A 10,912-nucleotide genomic window follows, 5' to 3' on the forward strand; every position below is an offset into this window, starting at 1 on the left:
CGGACGAAAGCTTCGCGTCCTAGTAGTGCTTGATAGCTACTTGTAAATGGGGCGATGTGGAAGGTTAGCTTTTCGGGGCGGAAGTTGTCGGGGAAGCCGAACATAACTTCTAGCAGGAGAGAACCCGTACAATGGGTATCTGGGTCTGGTGTTACCCCTTGAAAGGAAGTGTTGCCATGGCGTATTTTTGTTGGGTTTATCCCCATTTTGCGGATGGTGTCCTGGTATAGCAGGTTTAGACCACTACCGCCGTCCATTATCAGATCTAATATCAAGGAAGTCCAGCCTGCGTTCCGGATACTTCTAGAGTAATCCCGATGGTTGAAGGTGATTGGTTTTAGCAACCAGTGGCGGGACTCCTCTAGGACAGGCCGTATGGCGCGTATCTCTATAGGCGCCACTCTGTTTTTCCCTTTTTCACGTGAAGTGAGTTTACTGTTTTGACTTCTTGTGGGAATTTCTTTTGTTCTCCGGTGCTCTGCTTGTGGGGTTTGTCATCGTCCTCGCTTGGTATGTCGAGCCCCTTGTGTTCGGCGTTGAGTTTGCCGGATTGCTTGAAGACCCAACAATCTCTGTGGGTATGGTTTGCAGGCTTCCCGGGAGTACTATGGATTTGGCATGTTTTGTCCAAGATTTTGTTTAGGTTAGATAGCTCGTCCCTGTTATCTTTGAGGGGCCACTTTTTCTGATTCTGCCGAGAGCTTTTGAATCCGGCGTTGACTGTCGTGCTCTTCGGGCTATTTCCCTTGGTCAGGCGCTGGTCCTTGTTGCGTCGCGGTTTCCTGTTTCCATCCCTAACTTCGGATGTACTTGGGTCGCTGGTACTGCTTCTTGCCAACCAGCTATCCTCTCCTGCGCAAAAGCGGGTCATGAGGCTTGTTAATGCGGCCATTGTTCTTGGCCGAGGTGTTTGGCGAGCCATTCGTCTCGAACACCGTGTTTGAAAGTTGCTAAGGCTTCGGCATCCGGACAGTCGACTATCTGGTTCTTTTTAGTGAGAAATCTGTTCCAGAGTTTCCGGGCTGACTCTCCGGGTTGTTGAGTTATATGACTTAGATCATCTGCATCCGGAGGTCGGACATAGGTCCCTTGAAAATTTGCCCGAAAAGCGTCCTCGAGCTCTTCCCAACTTCCGATGGTGTTTTCGGGAAGGCTTTTAAGCCAATGCCGGGCTGGCCCTTTGAGCTTGAGGGGTAAGTATTTTATGGCGTGGAGGTCATCTCCTCTAGCCATGTGTATGTGGAGGATATAATCCTCAATCCAGACTCTAGGATCTGTTGTTCCGTCGTATGCTGTTGGGGAACGTAGTAATTTCAAAAAAAATTCTACGCACACGCAAGATCATGGTGATGCATAGCAACGAGAGGGGAGAGTGTTGTCTACATACCCTTGTATACCGTAAGCGGAAGCATTAGCTCAACACGGTTGATGTAGTCGTACGTCTTCACGGCCCGACCGATCAAGCACCAAAACTACGGCACCTCCGAGTTCTAGCACACGTTCAGCTCGATGACATCCCTCGAACTCCGATCCAGCCGAGTGTCGAGGGAGAGTTCCATCAGCACGACGGTGTGGTGACAATCTTGATGTTCTACCATCGCAGGGCTTCGCCTAAGCACCGCTACAATATTATCGAGGTGGACTATGGTGGAGGGGGGCACCGCACACGGCTAAGAGATCCAAGGGATCAATTGTTGTTGTGTCTATGGGGTGCCCCCGTGCCCCCATATATAAAGGAGCAAGGGGGGGAGGCGGCCGGCCTAGGGAGGAGGCGCGCCAAGGGGAGTCCTACTCCCACCGGGAGTAGGACTCCCTCCTTCCTTGTTGGAGTAGGAGAAGGGGAAAGAGGGGGAGAGGAAGAAGGAAAAGGGGGCTGCGCCCCTTGTCCAATTCGGACCAGAGGGGGGCGCAGGCCTCCTTCCTTTTGGCCTCTCTCCTCTATTCCCGTATGGCCCAATAAGGCCCATATACTCCCCGGCGAATTCCCGTAACTCTCCGGTACTCCGAAAAATACCCGAATCACTCGGAACCTTTCCGAACTCCGAATATAGTCGTCCAATATATCGATCTTTACGTCTCGACCATTTCGAGACTCCTCGTCATGTCCCCGATCTCATCCGGAACTCTGAACTCCTTCGGTACATCAAAACTCATAAACTCATAATATAACTGTCATCGAAACCTTAAGCGTGCGGACCCTATGGGTTCGAGAATAATGTAGACATGACCGAGACACGTCTCCGGTCAATAACCAATAGCGGAACCTGGATGCTCATATTGGCTCCCACATATTCTACGAAGATCTTTATCGGTCAGACGCATAACAACATACGTTGTTTCCTTTGTCATCGGTATGTTACTTGCCCGAGATTCGATCGTCGGTATCTCAATACCTAGTTCAATCTCGTTACAGGCAAGTCTTTTTACTCGTTCCGTAATACATCATCCCGCAACTAACTCATTAGTTACAATGCTTGCAAGGCATATAGTGATGAGCATTACTGAGTGGGCCCAGAGATACCTCTCCGACAATCGGAGTGACAAATCCTAATCTCGAAATACGCCAACCCAACAAGTACCTTTGGAGACACCTGTAGAGCACCTATATAATCACCCGGTTACGTTGTGACGTTTGGTAGCACACAAAGTGTTCCTCTGGTAAACGGGAGTTGCATAATCTCATAGTCATAGGAACATGTATAAGTCATGAAGAAAGCAATAGCAATATACTAAACGATCGTGTGCTAAGCTAACGGAATGGGTCATGTCAATCACATCATTCTCCTAATGATGTGAGCCCGTTAATCAAATGACAACTCATGTCTATGGCTAGGGAACATAACCATCTTTGATCAACGAGCTAGTCAAGTAGAGGCATACTAGTGACAATCTGTTTGTCTATGTATTCACACAGGTATTATGTTTCCGGATAATAGCATTCTAGCATGAATAATAAACATTTATCATGATATAAGGAAATAAATAATAACTTTATTATTGCCTCTAGGGCATATTTCCTTCAGTCTCCCACTTACACTAGAGTCAATAATCTAGTTCACATCACCATGTGATTCAACACCAATATTCACATCTGTACGTGATTAACACCCATAGTTCACATCGTCATGTGACCAACACTCAAAGGGTTTACTAGAGTCAATACTCCAGTTCACATCGCTATGTGATTAACACCCAAAGAATGCTAAGGTATGATCATGTTTTGCTCGTGAGAGAAGTTTAGTCAACGGGTCTTTCACATTCAGAGCCGTATGTATTTTGCAAATATTCTATGTTTACAATGCTTTGCACGGAGCTACTCTAGCTAATTGCTCCCACTTTCAATATGTATCCAGATTGAGACTTAGAGTCATCTGGATCGGTGTAAAAGCTTGCATCGATGTAACTCTTTACGACGAACTCTTTTATCACCTCCATAATCGAGAATCATCTCCTAGTCCTCACTAAGGATATTCTTGACCGCTGTCCAGTGATCTACTCTTAGATAAAAATTGTATTCCTTTGCCAAATTCAGAGCAAGGTATACAATAGGTCCGGTACACAACATAACATACTTTATAGAACCTATGACTGAGGCATAGGGAATGACTTTTCATTCTCTTTCTATTTTCTGCCATGGTCGGGTTTTGAGTCTTACTCAACTTTATACCTTTGCATCACAGGCAAGAACTCTTTCTTTGACTATTCCATTTTGAACTACTTCAAAATCTTGTCAAGGTATGTACTAATTGAAAATCTTATCAAGCGTCTTGATCTATCTCAATAGATCTTTATGCTCAATATGTAAGTAGCTTTACTGAGGTCTTTCTTTGAAAAACTCCTTCCAAATACTCCTTTATGCTTTCCAAAAATTCTACATCATTTCCGATCAACAATATGTCATTCACATATACTTATCAGAAAGGCTGTAGTGCTCCCACTCACTTTCTTGTAAATACAGGTCTTTCCAAAAGTCTGTATAAAACCATATGTTTTGATCAACTCATCAAAGCGTATATTCCAACTCCGAGATGCTTGCACCAGTCCATTGATGGTTTGCTACATTTTGTTAGCACCTTTAGGATTAACAAAACCTTCTGGTTGCATCATATACAACTCTTCTAAAAATCCATTAAGGAATGTAGTTTTGACATCCATTTGCCAGATTTCATAAAATGTGGCAATTGCTAACATGATTCGGACAGACTTTAAGCATCGATACAAGTGAGAAAATCTCATTGTATTCAACACCTTGAACTTGTCGAAAAACCTTTTTGTGACAAGTCGAGCTTTGTAGATAGTAACACTACTATCAGTGTCTGTCTTCCTCTTGAAGATCCATTTATTTTCTATGGCTTGCCGATCATCGGGCAAGTCAACCAAAGTCCACACTTTGTTCTCATACATGGATCCCATCTCAGATTTCATGGCCTCAAGCCATTTTGCGGAATCTGGGCTCACCATCACTTCCTCATAGTTCGTAGGTTCATCATGGTCTAGTAACATGACTTCGAGAACATGATTACCGTACCACTCTGGTGCGGATCTTACTCTGGAAGACCTACGAGGTTTGGTAGCAACTTGATCTGAAGTTTCATGATCATCATCATTAACTTCCTCACTAATTGGTGTAGGAATCACTGGAACTGATTCTTGTGATGAACTACTTTCCAATAAGGGAGAAGGCACAATTACCTCATCAAGTTCTACTTTCCTCCCACTCACTTCTTTCGAGAGAAACTTCTTCTCTAGAAAGGATCCATCTTAGCAATGAATAACTTGCCTTCGGATCTGTGATAGAAGGTGTACCCAATAGTTACCTTTGGGTATTCTATGAAGACGCACTTCTCCGATTTGGGTTCGAGCTTATTAGGTTGAAACTTTTTCACATAAGCATCGCAGCCACAAACTTTAAGAAACAACAACTTTGGTTTCTTGCCAAACCACAGTTCATAAGGCGTCGTCTCAATGGATTTTGATGGTGCCCTATTTAAAGTGAATGCAGCTGTCTCTAATGCATAACCCCATAATGATAGTGGTAAATCGATAGGAGACATCATAGATCGCACCATATCCAATAAAGTGCGGTTACGACGTTCGGACACACCATAACGCTGTGGTGTTCCAGGTGGCGTGAGCTGTGAAACTATTCCACATTGTTTTATATGAAGGCCAAACTCGTAACTCAAATATTGTTCTCCACGATCAGATCGTAGAAACTTTATTTTCTTGTTATGATGATTCTTCACTTCACTCTGAATTTCTTTGAACATTTCAAATGTTTCAGACTTGTGTTTTATTAAGTAGATATACCCATATCTGCTCAAATCATCTGTGAAGGTCAGAAATAACGATACTCGCCACGAGCATCAACACTCATTGGATCGCATACATCGGTATTTATTATTTCCAATAAATCAGTAGCTCGTTCCATTGTTCCGAAGAACGGAGTTTTAGTCATCTTGCCCAAAAGGCACGGTTCGGAAGCATCAAATGATTCATAATCAAGTGATTCCAAAAATCCATCTTTATGGAGTTTCTCCATGCGCTTTACACCGGTATGACCCAAATGGCAGTGCCACAAATAATTTGCACTATCATTATTAAATTTGCTTCTTTTGGCATCAATATTATGAATATGTGTATTACTATGATCAAGATTCAATAAACCATCAACATTGGGTGTATGACCATAGAAGGTTTTATTAATGTAAACAGAATAACAATTTATTCTCTGTCTTAGATGAATAATCGTATCGCAATAAACATGATCTAATCATATTTAGGCTCAACGCAAACACCAAATAACATTTATTTAGGTTCAACACTAATCTCGAAAATATAGGGAGTGTACGATGATGATCTTATCAATCTTGAAACCAATTCCAACATACATCGTCACTTCACCCTCAACTAGTCTCTGTTTATCCTGTAACTCCTGTTTCAAGTTACTAATCATATCAACTGAACAAGTATCAAATACTCAGGGGCTACTATAAACACTAGTAAGGTACACATCAATAACTTGTATATCAAATATACCCTTGTTCACTTTGCCATCCTTCTTATCCACCAAATATTCAGGGCATTTCCGCTTCCAGTGATCATTTCCTTTGCAGTGTAAGCACTCAGTTTCAGGCTTTGGTCCAGCTTTGGGCTTCTTCACAGGAGTGGCAACTTGCTTGTCATTCTATTGAGGGGCCTCTAAGGCCTCCTCATCAAACTCCGGCAGTAATTTTCGCTTCGGATAGCCCTTTGTGTGGCGACTGCCGCCGTATTTGTCTGCGGTGTTGAGTACTTTGCCCCATCTAATTCTGAGTGCATCTTCCGCTGTTTTGAGCTTCCGCTTCTGCTTTTTCAGGCTACGCGTAGTGGCGACGAGCCTTTTGTGGAGGTTCTTCTGCTCCAGCAATTTGTCCGGCGTGAGGTCGTCCGGACTATTATCTTTGCTGGGGACGGGTTGTTTGGTTTGTTTACCCAAGTTGCCATGTTCGGACGGTTGCTCGATGGCATGTTCGTCATCCGCCGGTTTGCCCTGCTCTATGGCTGGGTCTGTATGGCTGCTGTCTTTGTCGAGGTGGGGTTTGGATTGGTGCTTACGCTGCCGCTTTGACTGCTTTTCGAGGGAACGATCCCTCGTTGCGTCCCTTTGTTCCTCGTTGTCGTTTCCTTTAGGTGTGTCCACCATGTATACATCGTGAGATGAGGTGGTTTTCCAGTGCCCTATAGGTGTTGGTTCCTGTTCGTCTCCTACATCGTCGTCCATACCGTCGATGTCTTCAGAGTCGAAGTCGAGCAAGTCGGTTAAATCATCGACAGTGGCTACGAAGTGGGTGGTGGGTGGGCTTTGAATTTCTTCATCATCCGCATCCCATCCTTGCTGACCGTAGTCCGGCCAGCGCTCTCCTGATAAAGAGAGAGACTTTAGTGAATTCAGAATGTCGCTGAAGGGTGAGTGCTGAAAGATGTCCGCGGCGGCGAACTCCATGATCGGCGCCCAATCGGGTTCGATCGGCACCCAATCGGGTTCGATCGGCAGGGGCGCGTAAGGTTCGGAGTCCGAAAAAGAGTCTGGCACCTTGGAGTCACGAGCTTCGCAAAGGACAAGGCTGGTATTCGGCTCGATCGCCGTAGAGATTGCAGCCCCCGAGGCGGTGTCCAACCACCCGTCCTCGATCGGCGCAATTGGCTCCGAGCTAAGGGTTGGAGCGGACACTAGTGCGGCCCCCTAGGCACTGTTTGGTGGCAGAGCTAGATCATGCCCATCGTAATAGTGCGTCGAGCTCGGTTGTGGCTCGAACCCGTCGAAGATCAAGTCTCCGCGGACGTCAGCCGTGTAGTTCAAACTTCCAAATCTGACCAGATGGCCAGGGGCGTAGCTTTCGATCTGCTCCAGATGGCCAAGCAAATTGGCCCACAGTGCAAAGCCGCCGAATATGAAGATCTGCCCGGGGAGAAAAGTCTCACCCTAGACCGCATCGTTGTTGATGATCGGAGGAGCCATCGGGCCTAAAGATGATGACACAGAGGAACTCTCAATGAAAGCACCAATGTCGGTGTCAAAACCGGCGGATCTCGGGTAGGGGGTCCCGAACTGTGCGTCTAGGCGGATGGTAACAGGAGACAAGGGACACGATGTTTTTACCCAGGTTCGGGCCCTCTCGATGGAGGTAAAACCCTACTCCTGCTTGATTAATATTGATGATATGGGAAGTACAAGAGTAGATCTACCACGAGATCAGAGAGGCTAAACCCTAGAAGCTAGCCTATGGTATGATTGTTGTTCGTCCTACGGACTAAAACCCTCCGGTTTATATAGACACTGGAGAGGGCTAGGGTTACACAGAGTCGGTTACAATGGGAGGAGATCTACATATCCGTATAGCCAAGATTGCCTTCCACGTCAAGGAAAGTCACATCCGGACACGGGACGAAGTCTTAAATCTTGTATCTTCATAGTCCAGGAGTCCGGCTAAAGGTTATAGTCCGGCCATCCGGACACCCCCTAATCCGGGACTCCCTCAGGCATCCTACAGAATGCTCTGCTAGAATCATACTCGTCGATTAGGAAGAGAGGTGTGAGACAATGCGTGAGAGACAGGCGTAAAGATAATGTGCGTACATGAGACGCGTAGGCGGGTCCATGTATATAGAAAGGGTTGATGAGGATTGTGTGTGTGTATGTTTGCGAGAGGAAGAGTGCTTGTGATAAAGGTTAGTGAAAACAGTTGTAAATGGTTACGAGAGGGAGGGAGGGTTATATCTAGAGCATGTGTGCGAGAAAGACACCTTGGGAGAGAGTGTGTGAGCATGTGTGAGAGACCATGGATGGAGAGTGAAACTACATGTAAAAGACTGCTCTACACATTGATTAAAGATATAAATTGTATCCAAATATTAGGATGGGATCATGATATTTGCAATTCGTGTAAGGAGCGGTCATTGATCCATCAGACATCTAGATTCTATCGAATTTGAGCATGTCTATGTTATTATTCGACACAATTGATCCACATAGTTAGTATTTTGAACTCCAAACAATGCATCGCTTTAGTAATCGAATATAAACGTGAGTATAGTTCACGTTGTGTGTGTAAAGCACATTATACATACGAAAGTTACACAATGGACATTATAAATAGCTACCTATTAACTAGCATACATTTGAATTCAACTTAAGGTGGTTTAAAAGAAATCAAATTCAACATGAAGTCCATTCAATTATTTGAATTTGATATCATGGCATTTGTAAACCATACCTAAATTATGGGGGCACCAATCTTTGCTCTGATTTTGTACACAATAGCATATGTAGTCCTGTACAAAATAGATTTAAATTTAGCTCCTCCATTCCAAAATAATCGTAGGTATAGGATTTTCAAGTGTCAAAATTTCAAAAAGAAGCGGATAATTTAATGAAGTTTTCAAACATACAAGGTCAAATATAACGTTGTCTATTTAGGTCAATCCTCATAGTTCAAGAGTACTCTAAACGTGAATGCTTGTGTTTCAAAATTTCAAACGAAGCGCCAAAAGAGCCTCTACTCGCCCGAAACCGCGTGAGACCAATGTTTGGTAGTACAAGGAAATTATTTTTCTAATAAATCCGACCCGTGAAAGCTACCGGCCCGACCTCCAAAGGTCTAAACCGGGGTAGGTTTGTAGCTTCATCTAGACGCCACACAACCGCCTCCGAAAAACATTCATACACAATGGCCGCCTAAGCACACATGCGCGCGGCCGAAATCGCTCCCGCCCACTATTTGGGACACCTGGGATTACCATCCTACCCCCGCTCGTAGTAGGTCCGAAATTTAAGAGGGGGGCAAAGTTTGTACTTTCCCCAAATTTCAAACAAGTGCGTCCCATCTTCTGTTCAAAAAAGCCAAAAACAAGCACGTCCCAGACCGAAACATGGTTCCCCCCACCCGTCTGATTCCCCATTCGTACTCAGTGGGCACCAAAACTACCTCTCCACCAGCCGTGAAACCCCGGCGTCCTCCGTCCGCCACCCCATCCCACCCATCAACCGCCGCCCTCCTCCATCACGCCGGAGCCGATACCCCGACGTCGTCGTCCACGGCAACCTCAACCGCAACGCCCTCCATGGCTAGTAGTTAAAGACGAGACTGAGCCGTCCGTACCCGAGCCAGTTCAACCACGCCGTCCTGCGCCTCACCCTACCGCTCCAGCTTCGCCACCCTCCACCGCACCGGAGCTGTTCCTGCTACGCTGTCCTTCGCCGCCTCGGATCTGCTTCCCCTTGATACGTCTCCAATGTATCTACTTTTCCAAACACTTTTTCCCTTGTTTTGGACTCTAACTTGCATGATTTGAATGAAACTAACCCGGACTGACGCTGTTTTCAGTAGAACTACCATGATGTTGTTTTATGTGTAGAAAAGAAAAGTTCTCGGAATGTCCTGAAAATCCACGGAGGCACTTTTTGGAATTAATAAGAATTTCTAGGCGAAAGAAATACACCAGCGAGCCCAGGGCCTGTCCACGAGACAGGGGGCGCGCCCCCTGTAGGGCGCGCCCCCCTATCTCGTGGGCCCCCTGGACCTCCACCGACCTCAACTCCAACTCCATATATTCCGTCTCACGGAGAAAAAAATCAGGGAGAAAGTTTCATTGCATTTTACGACACGGAGCCGCCGCCAAGCCCTAATCTCTCTCGGCAGGGCTGATCTGGAGTCCATTCGGGGCTCCGGAGAGGGGGATTCGTCACCATCGTCATCATCAACCATCCTCCATCACCAATTTCATGATGCTCACCGCCGTGCGTGAGTAATTCCATCCTAGGCTTGCTGAACGGTGATGGGTTGGATGAGATTTACCATGTAATCAAGTTAGTTTTGTTAGGGTCCGATCCCTAGTACCCACTATGTTCTGAGATTGATGTTGCTATGACTTTGCTATGCTTAATGCTTGTCAGTAGGGCCCGAGTGCCATGATTTCAGATCTGAACCTATTATGTTTTCTTGAATATATGTGTGTTCTTGATCCTATCTTGCAAGTCTATAGTCACCTATTATGTGTTATGATCCGACAACCCCGAAGTGACAATAATCGGGATACTTCTCGGTTGTGACACCCGGGTGATTACGCTACAGTAATCCCGCGTTAATGAGGACACGTCACCTCGGTTACGGCGAATATTCTCGCGTCGGTTCGAAACTTTCAAATTCAAAATTTAAATATTGTCAAACATCAAACATTTCCACACATCAAAACAAAATGTTCGGTTAGTGCCAAATATTACATAGGTAATTATAATAAAGAAAACACAAATTTATAAAATACTTATATGCCATAAGTTGAATTAAAACAGTAAAAGAGAATAAATAAAAGGAAAAGGAACAAAACAGGAAACAAAAAAAAAGAGGGAGGAACAAGAGAGAAGCCCCCCCCC

The sequence above is a fragment of the Triticum dicoccoides genome, chromosome 3B (assembly GCF_002162155.2).
Source record: "Triticum dicoccoides isolate Atlit2015 ecotype Zavitan chromosome 3B, WEW_v2.0, whole genome shotgun sequence".
NCBI classification, from domain to species: domain Eukaryota; kingdom Viridiplantae; phylum Streptophyta; class Magnoliopsida; order Poales; family Poaceae; genus Triticum; species Triticum dicoccoides.